Source organism: Mastigoproctus giganteus, chromosome 2, assembly GCF_048544385.1.
Source record: "Mastigoproctus giganteus isolate SK-2022 chromosome 2, ASM4854438v1, whole genome shotgun sequence".
Lineage (NCBI taxonomy): Eukaryota > Metazoa > Arthropoda > Arachnida > Uropygi > Thelyphonidae > Mastigoproctus > Mastigoproctus giganteus.
This window is the reverse complement of record NC_143576.1, coordinates 166,130,618-166,157,129: the sequence shown is the minus strand read 5'-3', so window position 1 is coordinate 166,157,129 and position 26,512 is coordinate 166,130,618. Positions and strand designations below refer to the sequence as shown.

The following is a 26,512-nucleotide window of genomic DNA, read 5'->3' as shown; positions in this document are numbered from 1 at the left end:
AGAACCATTAGAATAAGCAAATCAATCCAATAATAATACCATCAGGGACCTAAGAAAATGCAAAAAAAAAAAAAATATATATTATTATCGCTTTTTACCGACAATCTAGATGACTTCAACTGAGGCCAACCACCCAGAATGAAGTCAAATGAAGAAAAATGACAAGAGGTTCTCTGTTTCTGTGATGATCAATATATGCTAAGTAATTTAAATCTAAACCAAATATAAACCAGTATAGGCCAAATGTAAATCGAATATAAATAAACCGAAAGATGATAATAAAAGTTAAGAAAATTTAGAAATATTAGAATCAAAGGTAAGAAATATAAGTAAAATATAAATGTAAGCATATATTAATCATCGTTGACCCGACAGAGAATGTAATTTAATGATTAAAATAAGATTAAATATATAATACATACTACATATTGACCGTATCTAGGACATAATGTAATAGTCGTCAAAATAATGTGGTGCCCCCTATGTGATGGATACGGTAAAAATAAATAATTAAATTAACACATAGAGAAACATGTAGATAGTAAGAAGAAAAACTAAAGAAGTAGGAATAATAGAACCTGAAGAATAGAAATAAAAATAAAGAGTGTAGGACAGTTTAAAGACATTACAAGATATAAGTTGTGGCTCGGGTATGCCCGGGATCGCAAACCCGTTCCTATAGTAGGACCTTGAGCTGAATTTGCATGTTATCTCAGCGTGAACTTAAGTAAATTTAAATGAATTACACTATATATTAAAACAAAAAAAAAAAATGATACACTGTAATTTGCAAGCCGGTGGGTACAAGTTTTCTACGCCGTAAGACACCAAGAATGCAAAGTGTATCCTATTTACATATATACATGGCACTAAATATAACGATTATATTACAAACTGGAGATCTAATATATCAAAATCAGTGCATGCTAATATAATTTTATCGCAATGTCTAAGGATTGCTTATATCTGCAATAGTAATAAAAATTGTTCAGCGGGCTTAACAGCGTTGTACGGCAGGTTGATCAATAATAATTTCCCTATCGCTTACCTGAAATATCATTTCAGGAAAGCGATAAACATAATTAATTTCAAAAATTTGTTTTCTGAACCTATTGTTTTAATATAATTTTCAATATAATCGTTATATTTAGTGCCATGTATATATGTAAATAGGATACACTTTGCATTCTTGGTGTCTTACGGCGTAGGAAACTTGTACCCACCGGCTTGCAAATTACAGTGTATCATTTTTTTTTTTTTTTTTTTTTTAATATATAGTTAAATTCATTTAAATTTACTTAAGTTCATGCTGAGATAACAAGCAAATTCAGCTCAGGGTCCTACTATAGGAACGGGTTTGCGATCCCAGGCATACCCGAGCCACAACTTATATCTTGTAATGTTTTTAAACTGTCCTAAACTCTTTATTTTTATTTCTCCGAAATTATTAGGGCAATCCGAGGACGTAGGAGAAACTATTTCTTATCTATACCACTATTTTTCGCCTTTGTGGAGTTCAGGTTCTATTATTCCTACTCCTTTAGTTTTTCTTCTTACTATCTGCATGTTTCTCTATGCGTTAATTTAATTATTTATTTTTACCGTATCCATCACATAGGGGCACCACATTATTTTGACAACTATTACATTATGTCCTAGATACGGTCAATATGTAGTATGTATTATATATTTAATCTTATTTTAATCATTAAATTACATTCTCTGTCGGGTCAACGATGATTAATATATGCTTACATTTATATTTTACTTATATTTCTTACCTTTGATTCTAATATTTCTAAATTTTCTTAACTTTTATTATCATCTTTCGATTTATTTATATTCAATTTACATTTGGCCTATACTGGTTTATATTTGGTTTAGATTTAAATTACTGAGCATATATTGATCATCACAGAAACAGAGAACCTCTTGTCGTTTTTAGCCTTCATTCTGGGTGGTTGGCCCCAGTTGAAGTCATCTAGATTGTCGGTAAAAAGCGATAATAATTTTTTTTTTTTTTTGCGTTTTCTTAGGTCCCTGATGGTATTATTATTGGATTGATTTGCTTATTCTAATGGTTCTTTATATTATCCTTAATATTATATATACAGTCTGTCCTCGTATAGCACGATAGTTGTGTTCCTAGAAACCCTCGTGCAATATAAACAACAGGCCCTATGGGAAAAGTGGGGTTAGGTGCCGACCACCCAAGATTGAACACACATTTTTGGAACCAAAACATTACCAAATACAATAAATAATCGGGTAATTTTAATCGTTATAAAATACTTATGTATTTTATAACGATTAAAATACGTAATAAAAATATAATATTTTTTATTATAATATAATAAAAAATAAATATTATTTATTATATTATAATAAAGTATTTTTAGTATTTTTTAATACTAAAAAAGTATTTTTACGAATAAAATACGTATTTTATTCGTAAAAAAATTATTATATTAAATAAAATAGTCATATTATAAAATACGTAAGTATTTTATAATACGTAAGTTGTAATAAAATGCTTACGTATTTTATTATGACTATTACGTAATAAAATATTGCTAATGCTTTTGCTTCTATAGTAAGCAAACTTGTTTTTTTGTTTGATTTTCTATCCAAACAGATGACAGCTGTTCCATCTCTTCCAATTCTTTGTAATTTAATGTAATGGATTTTAATTACACTTTGAGTTGTTCCCGCTATGAAAGTTGTTTTTATTTTCTCCACATTCTTTGTAATTCTCGACATTGCCTCATTTAGGTCTGTAGCACGTGCAATATCACATGGTCTTTCATTTCGCTCAAAGCGTTTCACAATTTCATATTTTTTTTCTATCGACATAGGCGGACTGGCCATAAGCCTTACCTGGGAAACCCCGGTGGGCCGGAGGCCGGTGTGATTTTGGCCATAAACCGTAGTAAGAGGCCACTATAAATTTTCCCGGGTAAGAATTTTTGACCCAGGTCCGCCTCTGTTTATCGATATTGCTTTTCTTTTTCTCTCTGAATCTGCAGTGTCTTCACCAGGACGCTTCCTTTTCACACCTTTTAAGTATTTTACTAATTTTTAGGGAATAAAGCGCAATTACAAAACAAGGAGGCATGCTTAATATACATAAACAAAGCTGCGTGCGTATAGCAACTGAATAAACAACACCGTAAAGGCTGAGATACAACATTAACACTCCACATTTTACTAAAGCACATTTCTGGGGGTTACTACCATAAAACAATAAAAACAATTTCCAGTTTTGTTTCTGCTAGTGGAATCTGTTATAAACTGGTAGTAAACTCCATCTAATTGCATTTGTGATTATATCGATAGCTGGAATTGTGTTGGTTTTTACGTTATTATGGTGAAATGTGTTTCCCCTTCACTGATAAAAAACACATAAATACATTTTCAGAATCTTCTCTTCATTCCTATCGTGTTGCTTTCGGTTGGGGTGATTTCGCATTTGACTGCCATTTCTTGTAAACACAAAGGCGAATCGTGCATAAGCAAATTCGTGTTATATAAGATAACGTTCCCCTATTTATAAAGCCGACCGGGCTAGCTGAGTGGGTAAAGTACCTGCCCGGCAACCCAAAGGTCGCGGGTTCGATTCCCGCCTCGGGCTTGGATCAAAGTACTGCAAAAACCTTGGGAGGTGCAATATGGCCACAGAAGCCGATGCGCCAACAACTACCAAACCAAAAAAAAAAAAAAAAATCTATTTATAAATCGTGTATGATCAAATTCGTGTAATGTAAACACGTGTTATACGAGGACCGACTGTGTGTGTGTGTGTATATATATATATATATATATATATATATATATGGTATTATAGATTGGTTTGTTTTAATTAAAGCAAACTGTTGCATTATTATTGAGGTGTAGAAAATTTAGTAGAAATTTTCTGAATATATATATATATATATATATATATATATTGATTTATTTATTTATTATTTTATGTTTTTTTTTTTGAGGGTTGAAATTTAATACAAGTGGACCCACATATGATTATAATTCAGTGTGCAAATAAGAAAATCGGCAGTTTGTACTTTCAAATTGAGTTGGTGATTAAAAAAAAATAATAAAAAGTTAAAGTTTTGGACCATGTTAAACACTGCGCTCGTGCAACACAGCATCATATATGGCAGCGTATGCTAGTCCCACAGGTAGTAGATGTTTTTCCATTTCCCTGACTGTTGTCAAAGAAATGAGAAATATATTTTGTAAAAAGGATAGGAGGAATAGAACAATTTTATGTCATTGTAGAAAAGGTGATACTGTTGTACACATTGGTATGTGATATTAAAAGTGGGAGATCTGGGGATTTATATTCTATCAAGTTAAGGACAGTTTGAGAAAAAAAGTCCTGAGTTAGAATTAAATTTGAAAGTGTCAGTATGATAGGAGGAAGTATGTGATGAGAGAATTGTCAATCTGTTTGCTCCAGAAGAAGAGCTTGCGGGGTGGAATTACTTGTTTTTCCAGGGCTGGAATACACTTAAATAGAAAGAGTGCAAAAAATATTTGCTGATACTGTCAAGTTGAATATCCTCCCAAGCTAGAAGTTGAAAAACTTCTAGCTTGGGAGGATATACAGACTATTAGATAACAGCAGCTGCAGGAAGAGTTGATTCTTACACTGCTTCTATTGAAACATGCAACTGCCTAGAAAACAAGGTGACAGGGATCACTAGGCCTTCTGGGGATTCTTATAGATCAAGCAAATACTTGGGCTTTGTTGAGATTACTAACAGTAAAAACAAGTACTTGTATACTTGTTTGTATACTAATTCCAGGAGCATAGTAGATAAATTTTATAAATTTGAAGTACTGGTTAAGTTATTAAATGCAGAAATTTTTGGATATTGGAAATGTGGTGTTTCTCAGACCTAAGGGATGCAGAACTTGAATATAAGGAGTAAAACAGGTATAGAAAGGATAGACAAGACTGGAGGGAAAAGGGTTATGCCCTTAGTTAAGATAAAATTTGAAGCAGTGCATCCACTCAACATGGGTGGCCAGTGCAATGTTCAGTTAGTTTGGTGTGGCATAAGAACCTGGAAAACAAAAATGAGAGTAGAAGTGTGTCTATAGGCCTAAAGAGGTAATGAGTACAATGGACAAATATACTCTATCAAACTGGAAATTAGGATGTCTTATAACGAGGGATTTTAACTTTCCATATATTGGAAAAGTTGAAATCCCTCATTAATCTATTAGACTGTGTTAATCGCTTAGACATGTTGGTTTGTCACTCACAGAGCAGAAAGTCTTCTGTGGATTTGTTGGTTGATTGTTTTCTGCACCAGCATGTTATAGAGGCAACAAGAAAAATCAGATCAACAGTATTGCTTTTTCATGAGCAGCGACTCTTAATGCATTAAGAATCTGGAAATAAAAGAACCAATAGGTGATATTGATCACAATTTGTTCATGTGGGATTTACTTAAAGATATAAGTATTGTCAAGTGCAAAGGGTAGAGCTGTTGCTTTTGTAAAGGTGACAGTGGTCAGGCAGTTTTTAAAATCTATTTAGTGAGATAAGTTGATGATGCTACCAATAGTGAATTTTAAATAGGGAGCAATCAGGGATGTAATCCTAAATGCTACTAGACTTTTTATACCAATTGAGAGATACTGTTCAAAGATTAGACCTAAATAGATATCATATGATCTGATAACATTAGTGGCAGAGAATAAAAATGAATGGAATGCTTATAAATTATCAGGTGATATGGAAACCTAAATTAGGTATTAAATAGTTTGCAATCAAGTTACAAAATTGATTTAGGCAAGCTAAGGCAGATTTTTTTCTTTATGCCCTAAACACGAGATGGTATTAGAACCTATAGTACTTAGTACCGTGCTTGGGTTGGAGGTTGAGAAGACAAAAGAAGATATTTGTTGACATTGGACTTGAACTTCTGTAGACTGTAATTTTCAGGAAATATGTATGAAGGAAGGTTGTTCCAAAAAACGGCAGTTGAATGAATAAACAAGGAAGATGAAAAGTTGCTTAATATATCTTTGCTTTTATAGCCTGTGGATAATATCCTCCTATTTTCTCCTATTAGAATCGCTGTTTAATAGAATTAAAATTCAATTCACAAATGTGATCACAATGACCGGCGCTTACTACACATCGTATAGTGAACGGTACTTTACTATGGTGAGTTCGTCATAACGTGATTTGATTGTACACTGAACCAATTGTAAATGGGGGGGGGGTACATTGTATTTTTAACTATTTACATGAAACTTCGGATGATTGGGGCAGCCACTTAATCAGGCCAAAATGCACTAATCCCGATCTGTCCCAAATAAGCGGAATGGACTGTATATGATATCAAAATTATTTTTTTTGTTATTCATCATAATATCCAATCAGTTTAAATAAATCCCACATCAGCACACCATGATTACTGCCATCCAGCAGGTCTGGGTCTATTTAAGAGGACGCTAACTCTCTTTAAAAATTACAGCTGTGAATTACAGGCTCCAAAAAAAGCAATAAGTGTTTGCCGTTATATTTACCTAATTGTTATTTTATATTGTACTTTATAAGTAGCCTTATAGTTCTAGTTACGCTGGTTGTTTTTATTTTTAATTTAGATTAGAGTTTTTGTAGATAACTACTTAATTTACGTAAAACCGTTGTTTCATTCGAAACTTGCAGCCATTGTTTTTGTATAGAGATGGGTAGGGAACTCAAATTTTCTAACGTAAAAATATATAGTGTAATATGCACTCACTGCATAGTAGATATGCATTTAGGATTCTATTAGATAATGTAGTATTAATTAATTACATTTATTGATCTTATTATTTTCAAATATAATGCCCCAGACTAGAGCAGCAAAGCAACGTGCGCAAAGTGGCAAGAGTGCTGTGACTCGGGGGAGAACTGAGGGGGCGATTCTCCAATGCATCACAGCCTAAAAAAAAGTGCAACTTGTGAAATGTTTGCCGAACTCTCTGGAACAGAACATGGTCTAGCCAAAGAGGATGTCTTTGTGTGTGCCAGGTGCAGAGATTGTCTAGAAATTAGGCATCAACTCAGTGTTCTAATGGGCGTCTATGAGAGCTTGTGTACGGTAGATGCCCTCGAAGAAATTAATATCAGGAGCCCGACAAGCTCTCAGCTGCCCATCTCAACACAGCTCACCCCTGGGCATTAGGCAACACAGTGGCAATCTCCAAGGCAGAATGCACTGGTCCCACAGGAGTTAGTTTTTCTTGGTGACTCTGTTGTCAGGGAGACAGGGAATATATTGTGTAAAATGGATAGATGGAATAGGACCAGGCAGTGCCTTTGTAGCCAGGTGGGCAGGAGCAGCAGTGTGTAGCACATGCTTCTTGATTAGACCAGGGTTCAAGCCTATGACCACCAAATACGGAGGATGCGGAAAGGTCAGGGAATGACCACCGCATATCCCCGGAGCAATACGGCCAATTGCTAATGCTCCTAAAAAAACCAAATAATAACAACAACAATAGGACCAGGGCATGTCTACCAGGGGCAAAAGTTGATGATGTTGTTGTGAAGCAAGTATCATCTTTTAAGGGCAGAAAGGGTGATATTGTTGTACACGTTGGCACCAATGAACTTAAGATTAGGAGATCTGCAGATTTACTTATCAATGTTGCAAAAAATTTGCGAGCTAGGGTTAAATTTGAAAGTGTCTCCAATTCTGCCCGGACACAATAAGAGGGAGTACATAATGAGAGCCTTGTCAATTGATTCGGCCCTGGTGGGAATTTGCAAGGCTCAGGGGTACAATTTTTTTCAGTGTGGTTTGTGCTTCTTAACAGGAGATACTGCTTCTACAGGGATGGGATACACTTAAATAGAAAGGGTGCAAAAATATTTGCTGATGCTATCAAGGTGGTGTTAGGTGGGTCGGAAAACTGCTGGCTTGGGGAGAAGTCACAAACTAAAAGGTTAAAAGTAGCCGCAGGCAGAGGTGAAGGTGATTCTTGTACTACTTGTACTCTATTAGAATAAGTAGCGGCCTGGAGTGAGGGGTGCTGGGGATTTCAGGGACTGATGGCAGTCATTGTGAAACAGGTGGTTATGTGGGATGTGTTAGGGTAACTAAGAATAAGAATAGGTGCATGTATACCAATGCTAGAAGTATAATAAATAAATTTGATGAATTTGAAGTGTTGGGCAAGACATCAAAGGTGGATATAGTTGGGATATCAGAGACGTGGTATCACACAGATATTAGGAATGCAGAATTGGAATTTGGGGAGTTGTTCCACAGGGGTTTTCCGTCGTATTATGCACTTGCCTATCAATGTACTCATGGATCACTCGGCTTCCAGCAAGACCGCACGACACTATGTGTATCCAGAAAAACCCGGGTTTCAATGTGACCTTCTAGCAGTTAAATTAGGACAATAAATCTTGCACCCTCAAGCCCACTCAGACTTAAATAAGAATGAACCCGCAGCAACAAGACCGCATTGTGATTAAACTCAAAGGTTCCTTAAGTTAATCTTTGAGCCCCGCAAATAATGGTTCCTAAAAAAAAAATGTTCAGTGAATTGTGTGTAACTAGATGGAATGGTCAGGACGCAAAATAGTAAACAAACAAAACAAGGTTTATTAAACATATAAGTATAGAAATGAGCACAATAGAACTGGTACATAGTTTAAATTAATTGGTATGTGATTGTTAGGTAAATTAACTGAATCAAGCATTATCTTGCTGTTAGCAATATTATAGTTTTGTAATGTTCTTCATTTGGCTTTTCCACTAATTCTCCATCAAGTACCAAAATGATTTGTGTTTGTCATATCATCCTACTGTTCAATGCTCGAACAGGAAAATATATTTACTCTATTGTATAATTAGTATTTTGACAACTAGATTAATAAATCACATTATCTGTTAAATCTGAGTACTAAGCAGATGGTACTACAATAGTCTGGGTTTATATATATATATATATATATATTATATATATATATATATATATATTATATATATATATATATATATATATATATATATATATATATATTATATATATATATATATATATATATATATATATATATATATATAATATATATTATGTGAGGTAAAAGTTAGGCAAAAGTAATAAAAATAAATAAGGCTATGTAGCTATCATTAGAGGCAGCAAATGCACATCCTCCACATGATGCCTAATTATATCTGATAATTAAAATAAATATGATATTTAAAATAAAAACATCAGCCAGTAGTACGGCAATAATGCAGAGCGAAACGAAACGCAAAATAATATAAAATAAACAAACAGGGAAGGGAAAGTAGAGATAATAGGTAGTCGATAATCCCCTGTAAAATTTAGTCAATTAAGTCATTAAACTCAATTAATAAAAAATGTAAATTTAAAATAATGCCAATTATAAATAATTTAGCGGTACCCCCCTCGAAGGTACCAGTTCCAAAAAACGTGAAATATCACCAAAAAGGGTTAAAGAAACTACCAAAAAACTAAAATATCAAAATAATAGACTGACCATCATGCCCCACATCGACAGAGGACCACGAGGCCAATAATGGTCATGGAATCGCTGCATTTCAGTCGTCATACAAATCATCGCAAAGGCAGAAATATCGAAGAACCAAACCACCCTTCCATTTTCCGATAGATCAACCAATGCAGAGGATTTGCATGGCGGTGGTCCTTATGCAGCGAAAAATAAACTGTAGAACAGAGAACACTCTTGATCAGAGCCACTGGCTCTGATCAAGAGTGTTCTCTGTTCTATATTCCTCCCCCCACCGCCTCGATGGGGGGAGGGGGGAGGAAGTTCTGTACCAGACGTCATTATGGTTCTTTTCTCATCTTTTTCTAGTAATCATTATTTTACTACTTCTTCACACAATGACAAAAATCGGCCAAGACTCTCACTGCTCTCCTCTCCCTGTCATGTCTCACCCAAAGTTTATGTCCCTGCTTACCCCTTCCAAAATATATATATATCTCTGCTTCCCCTGAACCGAAATTTCTCATGACCTTTTTCTGATCTCACACGTCAACAATGTATGGAAAGCATTACACTCGTAACTGCCAACTCGTGGTATTTTACACTCTAAAAATGATATGTTATATTAATGTGTTTATCAAGTTCTCGTTACGCAAGATGTGCTGTGTCTTGTTCCGCTAATTTCTACTCGTATAACAATCTACACCGTTCTTAGGACCTTGCGTGATCGATGCTCTTGTCCGCTCACAGGAGAACAGCGTGACGTCACTGTAGTGTAGTATTACGGTGACTGCACCCCTGGGGTGATTGGAAATTAAAGTTAAAGTGGAAGCTCCGTCGAAGTGACGCTATTTCTTTGTTGTACAGACTGTGGAAAAAAGTATCAGGCACTATGAGCAAAAATACTTCTTGAAAGCAAGCGAAAGGGCTAAAAAATGAAAATATTTTTCACAGAGTACAATGTGTACAGAAAGGATAGACAGGATAGGAAGGGAGGAGGAGTTATGCTGTTAATTAAGAAAAAACAAAAAATCAAAAGAAGTGCATCTAGTTGATATAGATGGACAGTGCATTGGTCAGTCAATTTTGTGTGACCTAAGCACTGTGAAAGAAAAATAAGAGTAGGATTGTGTTATAGGTCTAATGACTTGAATGAGTACAACGAAGAATTGTAAAAGAAATAGAGTGGGCTAGTAAATCAGAATGCCTTATAATGGGTGATTTTAATTTCACAGATATTGACTGGAACTTGTGGATTGGCCGCTCGCACACTAGTAAGACTTTTGTAGATTTATTGGATGATAATTTTCTGCAGTAGCATGTTCAAGAGGCAGCCAGAGAGGGTAATACTCTTGATCTGGTTATCAGCAGTGATCATTCGTGTATTAAGAATTTTCAGATAAAGGAACCACTAGGTGGCAGTGATCACAGTGTACTGATGTGGGATTTACTTAAAGATATAATCACCATCAGGGGTAAAGGAAAGGGTTTTTGCTTCCATAAAGGTGACTACAGCAGTCTCAGACAGTTTGTAAATTCTGTACAGTGGGATAAACTGATGATGTTACCAAAAGCAAATTCTAAGTGGGAAGCATTCAAGGAATTATTCGTGGAAGCTACTAAAAGTTTCATACCTATTAAGAAATATTGTTCAAGGTTTAGGCCTAAATGGTTGTCAAATGAACTAATGAGACTTGTGGCAGAGAAGAAAAATGCATGGAATGCATATAAATTATCAGGCGACACAGAAGCCTATGATATATATAAGCCAGTCTGTAATCAAGTCACAAAGGAGGTTAGGCAGGCGAAGGCAGATTACGAGAAATCTTTGGCAAAGCAAATAAACTCAATGAATATTTTGAATCTACATTCACGCATGAGGAGTTATTAAGGTTTGAAAATGCCACAAGGTTATCAAATTGTAACAGAGTGCTTAATGATTTTGTAATAACTGAGAACAAAGTGGAGGAGAAATTGTTGAAGTTAAACATAAGAAAGGCATCTGGGGTGGATGGGATCTATCAAGTGATATTAAAGGAGGTGGTAAAGGAAGTAACCAAACCTTTAGCCATAATTATGAGAGCATCCTTGGACTCCGGGGAGGTCCCCACGGACTGGAGATGTGCAAATGTGTCCCTAATTCACAAAGGGGGATCGAAGTGTGACACGAGTAATTGCAGACCAGTTAGTTTAACTTCTGTTCCGTGTATAATAATGGAGTCACTGGTGGTTAAATATGCATTGCAGGATCATTTAGACAAGACTGCAGCAATAATTCAGACACAGCACTTGTTTTTGTTAAGGGAAAGTTTTGTCTGACAAATTTGATTGGATATTATGATGGGGTTACAAAGGAACTGGATGTAAAAAATAATTTTGATATCATATACTTGGATTTCAAGAAAGATTTTGACACTGTTGTGCATGGAAGACTACTGTACAAATTGGAGCAGAATGGTATTAAGGGTAAGTTACTACAATGGATAAAAGGATGGTTGAGTTTGAGAAGACCGAGGGTGGTAATCAATGTGCGCTGCTTTTCGTGGACTAATATTATTAGTGGAATTCCTCAGTGTTCGGTCCCCTGTTGTTTTGTATATGTATCAATGGTATTGAAGATATATCAGGCTTAGCGTCGAAGTTTTCCGATGATACAAAGGTTGGCAGAGTTGTTAATGACAGTAATGGCAGTGTGCTACTGCAACAGGATCTAGAAAATTTGGGAAGATGGCTGAGAAGTGGCAACTGAAGTTTAACATTGACAAATGTAAAGTACTGCATATGGGTAGAAGTAACCCTAGAGGAACGTACCAACTGTGTGTTAGTATACTTAAGGTGGTATAAAATGAAAAAGGCCTAGGAGTAATTGTGCAGTCAGATATGAAGTTTTCTGAGCAATGCAGACAGGCTGCCAGGGCAGGTCATGGGATTTTGTCAATGATATATGGGAATTTTGCTAGCAGGTAAAATTGGGTGATTGTCCCTCTGTATAAGGCAATGGTCAGACCAAGCCTTGAGTACTGCTTACAGGTCTGGAGGCTTCATTTTAGGAAGGATGTAGATTTGCTTGAGTGTGTACAGAGAAGGGCAACCAGGTCGGTGAGGGGGAATGAAGGGATCCTCTTACCAAGAGAGGCTTAAATTCTGCAAATTTTAGCAGCTGGAGACTAGGCACCTGCGAGGTGATCTGGTTGAGGTGTAAGGCCTTGAAGACAGGATATTAGAGCTGGAAAAGGAATTAGAAAATGTGAATTGGAATATCATCGGTTTGGCTGAAATCGGTTTTGCTGTACACCAATGGAAACAGTGAAAGGAGTGAAGGTGGAGTTGGGTTTCTGGTCCATAAAGATTTGAAAACAACATTTTGGAATTCAAAAGTACATCACCATGGGTGTCAAGACGAATACTCAAGATTTTTATGAGGTACAAGCTAAAGATTATAATGATTTATGCACCAGCATCTACACTGAAATTGAGAGTCTTCTAAATGAGCAGAAAACTCACTACACTATTATTATGGGGGACTTCAATGCTAAGGTTGGAAAAAGGCAAAACAGTGCAGAAAGAGGAACTATAGGAAATTTTGGAATTGGTGAAAGAAATAAAAGAGGTGAAAGACTTGTGGAATTTGCAGAATCTCAAGGACTGTCAGTAATGAACACTTTTTGCAAGAAAGGGTGAATAGAAAGTGGACATGGAAGAGTCCAAATGGATTAACAACTAATGAAATTGACTTCATCCTCACTAACAGAAGATATATTATGAATGATGTTACCGTCCTCAATAAGGTAAATGTTGGAAGTGATCACAGAATGGTAAGATGTACACTTGATATAGATGTAGGAAAGGAAAAAACTGACTCGAGTAAATAATACAAAGGTCTTTGAGATAACAGAGGAGGAGAAAAAGCAGTGTGTACTGGAACTTAAAAACAAGTTTGAGCTTCTGCAAACTGCTCAGGACCAAGATATCGACGAGGAATATTACAACTTTCTGAAAGTGATAAAGCCCAAGAAGCCTATAGGGAAAAAGAAATCCAAAGAAGAAAAAATTAATCAAGAAACACTTGTCATGATGAACCGAAGACAACAAATGAAGAGCAAGGAAAACACTGACAGGGAGAAAATTGAGTATACTGAGTTATGCAAAGCCATTAGAAAGAGACTCAGAGAGGACATAAGAAGATTTAACACAAGAAAAGTAGAACAAACATTAAGGGAAAACAAAGGACTTAAATAAGTAGCCATTAGCAGTAATACAGAAAGACAAATGATACTGAAACTGAAGAATAGCAGTGGTGTACTTATAAACAGCAGAGAAGGCATAATTCAAATACAGAAGACTACTATAGAGAATTATACAAGGAGCGAGGGAATGATGCCAGCAGTGGGGAAGATGGATTGCAAAGTAGCAACACATACGATATACTGATATACTCGATATTCTTCCTGATGAGGTAGAACATGCATTGAAGAAAATGAAGAATCAGAAAGCCCCGGGGGAAGATGAAGTTACTGTAGAGTTGTTAAAATTGGGAGGAAGAGACATAACACAAAAACTGGCAAGGCTCTTCACAAAGTGCATTAGAAAAGGTGTGACGCCTAAGCAGTGGAATAATACAATCATAGTTTTGCTGCATAAGAAAGGAGATAAATCAGAAATTGGAAATTATAGACCAATTAGCTTGTTATCCCACATCTACAAGTTGTTCACAAGGGTCATTACTAACAGATTAGAAAGAATACATGATGAGAATCAACTGAAAGAGCAAGCTGGCTTTAGGACAGGATTCTCAACTATGGATCACCTTCACGTAATATCACAGCTAATGGAGAAAGCAAATGAATATAAAACACCATTATTCCTGGCATTTGTGGATTATGAAAAGGCAGTTGACTCCATACAGCATAAGGCAATGTTTCGGGCACTGGAAAGACAAGGCATAGATACCACATATATTATGATTTTGAAGAAAATATATGAGAGTGCTACCTCCTTTATCAGACTAGACAAAGACAGTAGGAAATTTAAAATCGAGAAAGGAGTTTGACAAGGAGACACAATATCTCCGAAGCTATTTACTGCTGCCCTTGAGGAAGCTTTCAGAAGATTAGACTGGTCGCAGAAAGGAGTCAATGTGAACTTTTCTTTGTTCTTGACAATCCTCACATATGGGAACCCTGTTGGAGGAGCCCAATTTCCTGTGGATAGGGAAGTCTTCCTATTATTCACTTCCTTTATCTTCATCTGTCCCCCCCCCACGGCAAGCTCAGAATCCATATGTACTCTCCACCCTACTTGGCTGTCTCCTTATGGCACTTGGCAGGCACTGTGGGGTCCTGCAAGGGGGGGGGAGTGCATATAAATGCTTTTTTCATGGAGTTAGGTGGAATCCGCCTTCCCAGTACCATTTGGCAAGAAATGGTATACACTGTGTGAATATATGAGTACAAATAGGGCTAAATGTGATAATGTGTATATGTTTTTAGGTGCATGGGTGTCTGCTTTGGTATACTAGGTATATTTGTGTCTTATGTATGCAAATATAGGAATAAACGTGTGTATATGTATATATGTGGGTATGTATGCATATGTCAATATGTGTTTCTTGTATTGGGTTCCCAATCAGTCAACTTAACCTGCAAAAAAAAAAGAAAAGAAAAAAGTGTGTTGTCCTATGCAGGTTACTATGAGTGGGATAATTGTGTGAAAATGGGAAATGAATGAGAATGTCCTATAAGTGTTAATGGTTGTACTCTGAATACGTGTATATATATATATATATAAGAATAAATTAGCTGTTCTTTCAGGTTAAACCATGTGGTGACCGAATAAATGTTTCATTAGTATTTGGGTTGGGGGTGATGTCTTGGCGGCACCTATGTCCTGTCTGTATGATGATGAAAGTAAGATGATAAATATTTTTCTGTTAAAGACTCCCCTAATTGTTTCCTGGCTTTGCGTGATTCCTAAAATTAAATCCAATTTACAGTGTTTCATGAAGAGGAGAAGTTTCGGTGTGTAAATATTGTATCACATTAGCATTAATAGTCCCACATGTGCAGTCACAAATACGGACACCTTTGAGCTCTCTAAACAGATGTACAGATGGTGCAACAGGTTAAATTCTCCAGAATGCGTGGTGCGGTGTGCACTGAGACAATAGCACCTGGAAGTAGTTAGTTGTTGTGATTGGCTATTGTGTGCAGCAATCCAATTCAACCTTGTCACTTGTTTTGAGTTGCTGTTTTTGTTTTCTGTTTTCCTGCATAAAGTGTGAACCGAAGTGTTTATGACACTGATTTAGACAAGTTTTTAATATACATTTATGTTTATAATTATATTTATATTTAAATATATAGGGTGTCCCAAAAAGGTGTACCCAATTTTAAATGTTTGTAAGAAATTTAATTTTAATGATAGAAACACAAAACCTGCGCTAAATGTGAGAAAAACATTTAAAGTTTTTACTGACATTCAACATATGCACCACTTGTCACACCAATTTTTAATGAGCAATACAAACATGTTGGAGAAAATGGAACAAGATGAATGTGTAATGACACGGATTTGTTTCACGGACAAGTGCACATTTCATGTTTCAGGTAAAGTGAATAAGCAAAATGTCAGAATTTGGGGGACTGAAAACCAACACTGTGTGCAGGAGTGTCAGCGAGATAGCCGAAAGGTGAATGTGGTGTGGCATCATGGTTGATCATGTTATTGGACCTTCTTTCTTTCAAGAAGCGACTGTGAGAGCGGATAATTACCAGGACATTCTTCAGCTTTATGTGTACCCTCAATTGGATGAACTGCCAAATAGGGTTATTTTCCAACAGGATGGAGCGCCACCACATTGGGCTTTGAGTGTGAGGAGGTCTCTTAATGACAAGTTTCCTGGCCGTTGGATTGGGCGTGATGGTCCCATTGCGTGGCCACAACATTCACCAGATTTATCCCTTTGTGATTTCTTCTTATGGGGATTCATCAAAGACAGTCTACAAGACCCCTGTTGCAGACATCGCAGGATTACAAATGCAGTTACCATGATTAACTGTGACATCCTTGAAAAAACATGATTGATATAGATATTGTTCATGTGACAAGTGGTGCACATGTTGAATGTCAGTAAAAACTTCAACTGTTTTTCTCACATTTAGCACAGGTTTTGTGTTTTTATCATTAAAATTACATTTGTTACAAACATTTAAAATTGGTTACACCTTTTTGGGACACCCTGTATATTTATAATTATTTTAAAAAAAGCTATAATTTATAGCTTTTTTTGCCCATATTTACAATGGGAAACAGTGTTGATGATCTACTGAATGTCCCATTTTCTGCCTGAGCTTTTGTGGATTGCATGAACATAGTCGACGAAGGTAAGCCTCGTCCTCCTATTCCAAATTTACTGTGCAAGCACAAAGATGCAAAAACTGAGTACATGAAACATTTCTCTGTTTCACAATACAATGCAGTAGAATGGTTAACTGGATGCGAAGTGTGTTCAAGACTTTTTTGTTGGCTTTGTTTATTATTCTCCAAAGAGAAAAGTGTTTGGAATAAGTACGGGAATTCCAATCTTAATCATTTTGCTGCAGCAGTGCAAAAACATGACCACTCCCAATCACATGTTTAGTCATTTTTAAATCTTAAGGCTGACCGGGCTGCCTGGAAAAACCCAAAGGTCGTGGGTTCGATTCCCACCTCGGGCTTGGATCAAAGTACTGCAAAAACCTTGGGAGGTGCATTATGGCCACAGAAGCCTATGCGCCAACAACTACCAAAAATAAAAAATAAATAAATCTTAAGAAGTTTGGAAAACAAAGAATTGACACTCTCATTGACAGTCAAAGAAAAATTGAAATTAGCCATCATAATGAACAAGTAAAAGAAAAATAGTCATTTTAAAAAGATTAATTGATGCTGTATGTTATTTGGCTAAGCAGTAGCTTCTTTGAGAGGTCATGATGAGTCTGAAAATTCAGCTAATCGAGGGAATTATATAGAATTTTTAAACGTGCTCCATGAGTATGATCCTCCTTTTTGGAGAGTCATTTAAAGACATCGACAGTATTTCGAGCAACTTCTTCCACAGTACAAAATGTCATTAATGTTATATGTGATGTGGTTAAAGATGCTGTAAAGAAAGATATTTCTTCCGCTACATTTGTGGCCATTCTTCTGGATGAAACTTCTGATGTCATGTCAAAATCACATCTATCAACTGTTTTCCTTTTTGTCCATAATGGGCAAACACACGAAAGGTTCATCGGATTTACAGACGTAAGTGATGATAGAACATCTAGAGGTCTTTTTAAACATGTTGTAAACAGAGTTGAGGGATTTAATATTAAGGTTGGTCAGCCAAACTTATGATGGTGTTGCAGAGTAAAGTGGGTTGTGCAGAGTAATGGGTTGTAGAGTAAAGTTTATGCATTGCTATGCTCATGTTTTGAACTTAGTTCTGAAGCAAAGTCTCATGAATATCAAGTAATGTCGATTGTTTTTCCAAACTATCAGTGGATTGGCAGCATATTTTTCTAAATCATCGAAAAGAGTAAATGCTTTGTAAGATTTTGTTGCTAAAAATTGCCCTCCGTTGCACCGATCAGATGGAACTTTACTTCCTGTTTAACAAACACAGTAAAATGTCACAGAATTCAACTTATTGAATTTTTTGAACACATTGTGGAGAATTCTGGGGAATGGGACATAGACTGCTGTAATAAAAGCTTGTGGTTTTTTGTATTTCTTGCAAGATTTTCAAACAATTTTGTTCCTAGGAATTTTTTCTGTTCTTATCTTAGCAATAAATAAACTTATGCACCAACCATTAGAATAAGTATTTTACTGTAACTGAAAATTTACAAATTAAAATAAAATAAAATAAAATTACTACACTATGTATTTACAAAAACTAATATTATAATAAATAATGTACATTGCGAAAATATTAAAACTGTAATAAAATCCTTGCAATAAAATATACTAAAATAAACCAGATTGAAAGTGATAAAAACCTGTAGCTTTTGGAAGCGTCGGCTTCCTTTCTCAGCAATGACAAAACTTCCTGCAACATTTCCTTATATAACAGGCTCAAGGTACTTATATATGTGGTTCAGTCGGCGCATGGTCTGAACTGGTAGCGGAAACAGCTCGGGAGCATGTCAAGCAAAACCATTCATATGTACTTAGGACAATGGTTTCAAACAGGGGATGCATACGCATACCTCTGTCCCTATTCATGGTATTGTTGTCAGATGAACAGATTCGTAAGCTCTCGAGCCATTTACGGTCCCAGAACCCATGCGCTTGATCCACAATAACCGCATCCTCTGGGGGAGATTTGATGCTGCCTCTCCCAAAAATGCTCGGCCACAGCAGACTTGTTGTAATCAGTGGTTTTTATAGCATTTACATGCTCCCCCAGTCCTTAAGCTGTCGTTTTGTCTTGCCCACATAACATTCCCCACAATCCGGGCATTTTATCCTATATATCACTCCACTACTCAGGTCCTTTGCTATTGGATCTTTTATAGGTTAAAATGTAGTGGAGTTATATATAAGATAATATGTAGTGGAGTAGTATATAGGATAAAATGCCCGGATTGTGGGGAATGTTATGTGGGCGAGACAAAACGACGCCGTAAGGATCGTCTGGGGGAGCATGCAAATGCTATAAAAACCTCTGATTGCAACATGTCTGCTGTGGCCGAGCATTTTTTGGAGAGGCAGCATCAAATCCCCCCAGAGGATGCGGTTATTGTGGATTGAGCGCATGGGTTCTGGGACCGTAAATGGCTCGCGAGCTTACGAATCTGTTCATCCGACAACAATACCATGAATAGGGACAGAGGTATGCGTATGCATTCCCTGTTTGAAATCATTGTCCTAAGTATGGATGAACGGTTTTGCTTGACATGCTCCCGAGCTGTTTCCGCTTCCAGTTCAGACCATGCGCCGACTGAACCAGTGTATAAGTACCGTGAGCCTGTTATATTAGGAAGTTTTGTTACTGCTGAGGAAGGAAGCCAATGCTTCCGAAAGCTACAAGTTTTTATCGCTTTTAATCCGGCCGCATGTGCTTGGAGATGGAAGAAAGTTACTCTTCACTCTTGAAACTTGAATTTTTTCAACTCCTTTGTAGCGAAAGATATGATCAGTATGTGAAAACTTTTCCTTAGTATTCTAGAAAAATTAAAGGATTTATACGGATCAGTTTTTGACTACTTTCGCTTGAAAAATGAACAAAAAGTACTATTTTCTTTTGATGAATTTGCGAGGAAACCAGTGCATCACTTATTAAAATTCATGCAAACAAATCAGCTTCAGGTTGTATTCAAGGAAATTTATAAATTAGTAGAACTTATGATGATTCAGAGTTCTACTGCTGAAGTCAAGCGTTCTTTTTTGGCTATGAAGAGAATACATACACGTGATAGAGGAACATAAATGCAGGAATTATGCAGACTAAGTTTACTCGCCATTGAAAAGACACTGCTGGTGAAACTGAAGAAAAGACCTTCATTTTTTGATGATGTGCTAATTCACCCAGTGTGAGGCACACAATTTGGTGCCTCACTAGTATTTGCCAATGATATTCTAATCTTCTCACCACAAAGCGTAAACCCTCTGTGCTTCTCACATAAACGGTGCGTGTGACGCATAGCAATTGTTTATTTGACGGGGAACTTTATGTTGTCCATAATTATGGATTGTATAGTTAAAATTATATTAGTTAGTAAATTAAAGTATTCAGAATTATACTACAATTAATTGGATTGAACCAATTAAGAAAAGCACTTCTATGCTATGCACTCTTAAAACTTTCACATGACAATAAAAATGCAATCATACGTTCAAATTAACACGTGAAATTTTGTAGCACAGGTTGCATAAAACTTCATCCCCCCCTATAAAAGCACACCCAAACTAAATAGGCACGCAACACCACTGATATATATATATATAAAGTATATATATATATATATATATATATATATACTAGTCCCAAAGGAACTAGTAGTTGTTGGTGGCTCTATTATCAGGGAAACGAGAAACATGCTTTGTAAAAAGGATAGGTGGAACAGGATCAGGGTATGTCTGCCAGGGGCAAAGGTTGATGACGTTGTAGAGCGGATATCATCTTGCAGATATCAAAAGTGATATAGTTGTACACGTTGGCACTAATGATATTAAGTGTAGGAGACCAGCGGAATTACTTAACAAGTACAGGTCACTGTTGAGAAAAACCGTGAATTAGGATTGAATTTGAAAGTGTCTGCAATTCTGCCCAGACACGATAGGAGGGAGTATATGATGAGAGCCCTGTCGATTAATTCGGCCCTGGAGAGATTGTGCAAAGCTCAAGGGGTAGAATTTTTTTCAGCCCGGTCTGTACTTGTTAACAGGAGAGACTGCTTCTACAGAGATGGGATACACTTAAATAGAAAGGGTGCAAGAATGTTTGCTGATGCTATCGAGGCAGTGTTAGGTGGGTCGGAAAACTGCTAGATTGGGGGGGGGGATACAAGGACTAATAGATTAACAGTAGCCACTGGCAGAGGTGAAAGTGATTCTTGCACTGCTTCTATTGGAATGAGCCGCAGCCTGGAAAATAAGATGCAGGATATTTCAGAGACTGCTGGGAATCATTGGGGTACAAATAAACACATGGGTTGTGTTAGTGTAGCTAAAAAAAAGAACAGGTGCATGTATACTTGCGTGTACACCAATGCTAGGAGTTTAGTAAATAAATTTGATGAATTTGAGGTCTTGCTCAAAACATCAAAGGCAGATATTGTGGGGATTTCAGAGACGTGGTGTCACACAGATATAAGGAATGCAGAACTGGAATTTGGGGAGTACAACGTCTACAGAAAGGATAGACAGGATAGGAAGGGAGGAGGGGTTATGCTACAAAGGGTACTAGGAAAGTTTTGCAATACAGCTTTGTTTATTTAATTTTTTCAAAGTAATTTCCTCTACATTCAATACAGCTCTCCATCCTCCGAAACCAATCTTTAAACCAGTTCTGCCAAGTTTCACTAGGGAGTAAAGCACACTCGTTGTCCCAAGCCCGTAGAAGGTCCTCATCACTGGAAAACCGCCTCCCTTTTAGCTTCATTTTCACATGCGGGAACAGTGCAAAGTCGCAGGGAGCAAGGTCTGGGCTGTAGGGAGGGTGCTCGAGAAGTTTCAGTCCTGTCGTGGTCAAATATTCGGTGCAGGCTTTGGCGCGGTGAACTGGAGCATTATCGTGATGGAGGTACCAGGTGTCCATTCTTGACTTTGGCCGCAGGTTCTTCATAGATCCAGTGACTTTAGGCAGGCATTGTTCAGTATACCACTTAGCTGTGACTGTCTTCTGCGTGTCCAAAACGACACGTTCCACAATTGCACTAGATTTGAAAAATACAGCTATCAATTTCTTATTTACAGATCGGGATTTTCTGACAATTACGGGTGTGTCATCATCATCAAAGACCCAAACTTTGTTTTGAGCCTTGGTCGGCAGATCGTAATAGTACAGCCAAGTCTCGTCACCTGTCACGATGTTGTTCACATACCGAGATTGTCCCTATCAAACTATTTTAACATCTCCCGACACCAAGTCACACGTCGTGTCATCTGCTCTTCAGTCAGCTGATGCGGCACCCAGAGAGAACAAAGTTTCTTCACGTGCAAATGATCTTGCAGAATCGAACGAATTGCTGGTGCATTTAGGCCCAAAGTATCCTCTATCTGTTGGTAGGTCACTCGCCTGTTTTCGTCAAGCATTTTCCTCACAGCAGTAACGTTTTCCTCCGTAACTGACGTTCGTGGCCTTCCCAGCCTCTCAGAATCCTCCAGAGTGAAATTTCCCCTTTGGAATTCTCTATACCACCTGAATATCGTTGTACGATGTGGACAATCATCATCTAGTGCAAGAGTCATTTCTTCTAAGCACTGGTCTATGGTTAAACCACGCACGAAATTATACCGCAAAACTGTCCTTATCTCATTTCGTGACCACGATGCCATCGCAAGCACTTTACACTCTAACTACTAATGAATAACTGAGCCCATCGACTTGGCGCGGCAGCTACTATGCACGTATGAACATGTCTCTACATGCAGCAACAAGCAGCTTCCTGTGATTAATTGTTGCGTCATATTGCAAAACTTTCCTAGTACCCTTTGTATTAGTTAAGAAATACATAAAATCCAAGGAAGTGAAGCCAGTCGACATTGCTGGACAGTACGGTGTCGAGTCAGTTTGGTGTGACATAAGCATAGGTAAATCAAAATTGAGAGTAGGAGTGTGCTATAGGCCTAATGATTCTGATGAGTATAAAAAGAAACTGTACAGGGAAATAGAGTGGGCCAGTAAATCAGAGAGTCTTATAATGGGGGAAATTTTAATTTCCCAGATATTGACTGGAATTTGGGGGCTGGTCACTCACACACTAGCAAGGCTTTTGTGGATTTATTGGATGATTGTTTTCTACATCAGCATGTTCGGGAGGCAACTAGAGGGAGTAATACTCTTGATTTGATTATCAGTAGTGATTCTTCATGCATTAAGAATCTGCAGATAAATGAACCACTAGGTGGCAGTGATCACAGTGTTCTGAAGTGGAATTTACTCAAAGAGGTAACTACCATTAGGGGTAAAGGGAAGGGTTATTGCTTTCGTAAAGGCAACTACAATGGACTGAGACAGTATTTAAATTCTATACAGTGGGACCAACTGATGATGTTACCAACAGCAAATTCAAAATGGGAAGCATTCAAAGAACTTATCTTGGAAGCTACTAGGCTTTACATACCAACTAAGAAATATTGTTCAAGGTTTAGGCCGAAGTGGATGTCAGATGAACTAATGAGACATATGGCAGAGAAGAAAAATGCGTGGGATACATACAAATTAACACGTGACACACAAGCCTATTACAGATACAAGTTGATCTGTAACCAAGTTACAAAGGAGGTTAGGCAGGCGAAGGCAGATTATGAGAAATCTTTGGCAATGGATGCAAAGAAAAACAGCAAAGAGTTCTTTACTTATGTAAACTCTAGAAGGAAGGGGATGAATCAGATTGGTCCACTTGATATTGATGGGTCAACTGTTGATGATCCTGCTCAGGTAGCTAACAAACTAAATGAATATTTTGCATCGACATTCACACATGGGGAGTTATTCAGCGAGGGGAATGCCAGAGGTGTATTCAACTCTGGCAGTAAGCTAGAGAATCTTGTTATAACTGAGAGTAAAGTGGAGGAGAAATTGTTGAAAATAAATACAAGAAAGGCACCTGGGTTGGATGGGATCTATCCAGTTATATTAAAGGAGGCAGCAAAGCAAACCCTTAGCCATAATTATGAGAGCTTCCTTGGACTCAGGGAAAGTACCCATGGACTGGAGATGTGCAGATGTGACCCCAATTCACAAAGGAGGATCAAAGGGCGACACAAGTAATTATAGACCTGTTAGTTTAACTTCTGTTTCCGGAAAATTAATGGAGGCACTGGTTAAAGAAGCATTGCAGGATCATCTAGACAAGACTTCAGTCATAGCTCAGACACAGCATGTTTTGTTAAGGGGAGGTCTTGCCTGACCAATTTGATTGGATACTATGATGCAGTCACAAAAGAACTGGATGCAGGGAATAACTTTGATATTATATACTTGGATCTTAGAGAGGCTTTTGATACTGTTGCACATGGAAGACTGCTGCACAAATTGGAGCAGTGTGGCATTGGAGGCAAATTGCTGCTATGGATAAAGGGGTGGTTGAGGGGGAGAAGACAGAGAGTGGTAGTCAATGGACACTGCTCATCGTGGACTAATGTTATTAGTGGGATCCCTCAGGGTTCAGTATTGGGTCCATTATTGTTTTCTGTATTTATAAATGATATTGATGATGGTATATCAAGCTTAATGTCCAAGTTTGCAGACGATACAAAGGTTGGCAGGGTTGTCAAGGACACTACTGACACTATGCTACTGCAACAGGATCTGGAAAGGTTGAGCAGATGGGCTGAGAGGTGGCAAATGAAGTTTAACATTGACAAATGTAAAGTACTACATATGGGAAACAGCAACCCCCAGAGCAACGTATCAACTCTGTGGTACTACACTGACAGTAGTAGAGAATGAAAGGGACCTGGGGGTGGTTGTGCAGGCAGATATGAAGTTTTCTGACAGTGCAGACGGGCTGCAAGAGTAGCTCATGGTGTATTGTCGATGATATATAGGAATGTTTCTAGCAGGGATAAGGAGGTGATTATTCCCTTGTATAAGGCAATGGTCAGGCCACACCTAGAATACTGTATACAGGTTTGGAGGCCTCATTTCAAGAAGGATGTAGAGATGCTGGAACGAGTACAGAGGAGGGCAACAAGATTAGTGAATGGAATAAAGTGGTGCTCTTACGAAGAAAGGCTTAATTTTTGCAAATTACAGTGTCTGGAGACTAGGCACCAGCGAGGTGATCTGATAGAGGTTTATAAAGCCTTGAATGGTTTGAGCATGCTTAATGCTGATGGGATTCCTCCTCTTTCTCAGAATAATCACCTGAGAGGGCATAAATTCAAATTGAGGAAGGACGGATGTAGGGTAGACGTGAGGAAATTTGCCATTAGCTAGCGGGTGGTTGGTTGGTGGAACAGACTTCCATCCCTTGTCGTGGAAGTTGATAGCCTAAATAAGTTTAAGGCTCAGCTGGACAGGTATTTCGAACGAACAGAGGGGTGAAGTGGAAGTGGTTATTATTATTTATTTATTTATTTTTTTTTTGGCTGATGCTGCATAAGCTTGCTTTCTTGCATCAAATGCTTCTACTAATGCTAAGTGTAATTGTGTAAATTTGTTAGTGTATGACAGGTATGAATTGTGGGCCGAGCGCATGTAGATTGTGTGTTTTTTTAACAGGTCTCCCCAAATTGGACTCCAGTGGCGACAACCTACCAGGAAATCTTCCCTGCCTTCCTGATGTCATCTCCCCTCTTCTGAGGCATTATGTGGGATTTTCTGACAGGCTTCAGCTGGCCTGCCCATGGAGGTTACTAACAGAGAATCACTGCATGACCATAGTGCAACCCCTCACCCCACATAAGGATCCTGGCCCTACAACTTCAATCCCCGACAATCCCTGGCTCCCTTCACTACCTCCGATTTCACATTTTACCTGGTCGAATGTACCATAACAAATCTTTTCGTGCTCTTCACAGTTCTTCTCCCCATGGAGGATGGGCTCCTTCTGCAGGGAGTGCCCCTCTGCCCCTTTAAATTGCTATTTTCAGGTAGAAAGTCTTCCTGTCATTCATCTTCTTTATCTTCATCTGTGCCCTGCTTCCTTTTTACTTTCTAGAGGTTCCCCTGGTCCCCTCCCTGGCAATTTTAGGAATTGTCCAGTGTTTGCCCCGTGCCAACTGGTGGGGGGGGGACTGTGGCTAAAAGGCCGGAGGAACAACAGATATCACCACTAAATCTTACACTATATACTGTGACACAGAGAGTATTCAAGTGTGGATTTGGAACTCCATTTGACAGTCAACTTTATGCACTATGTACACATTGTGCTTTCCAAATAAAATTTTGCATACATTTTGTGTAAGTAGTAACTGGTAATTTAAATTCATCAAATATATTTACTGGCATTAATGTATATGTGAGTATACCTGCACTTGTTCTTACTCTTGGTTACCCTAACATAGTCCATGTATTTGCTAGTTCCATGAGAACTCCCAACATGGCTTGAAATTCTTGATACCTTACTATGCTGGCTGCTGCCTGCTGCCTGTTCCAGTAGGAACCAAGCAGAACTCGACTTCATCTCTGCCTACAGCTGTAGTTAATCTCTTTGTGTGTTTATCTCACCAAGCTATCAGTTTTGCAGCTACCTAGCAGTGCCTCAATAGCATCAGCACCTATTCTTGCCTCCATTCTATTTAAGTGTATCCCATTCTTATAGAAATAGTTTCTTCTGGTAACAAGCACAGATAAAGTTGAGGAAAATTCTACCCCAC

The 26,512-nt window shown here is 37.5% G+C and overlaps 1 protein-coding gene across 3 annotated transcripts in view; it reads left to right on the top strand.

Annotated features, from left to right (window-relative positions):
- The window catches only part of bchs (WD repeat and FYVE domain containing 3 bchs), a 1,877,108-nt gene that overhangs the window by 420,475 nt on the left and 1,430,121 nt on the right, over positions 1-26,512 (top strand). The gene's annotated exons all lie outside the window — the stretch shown is intronic.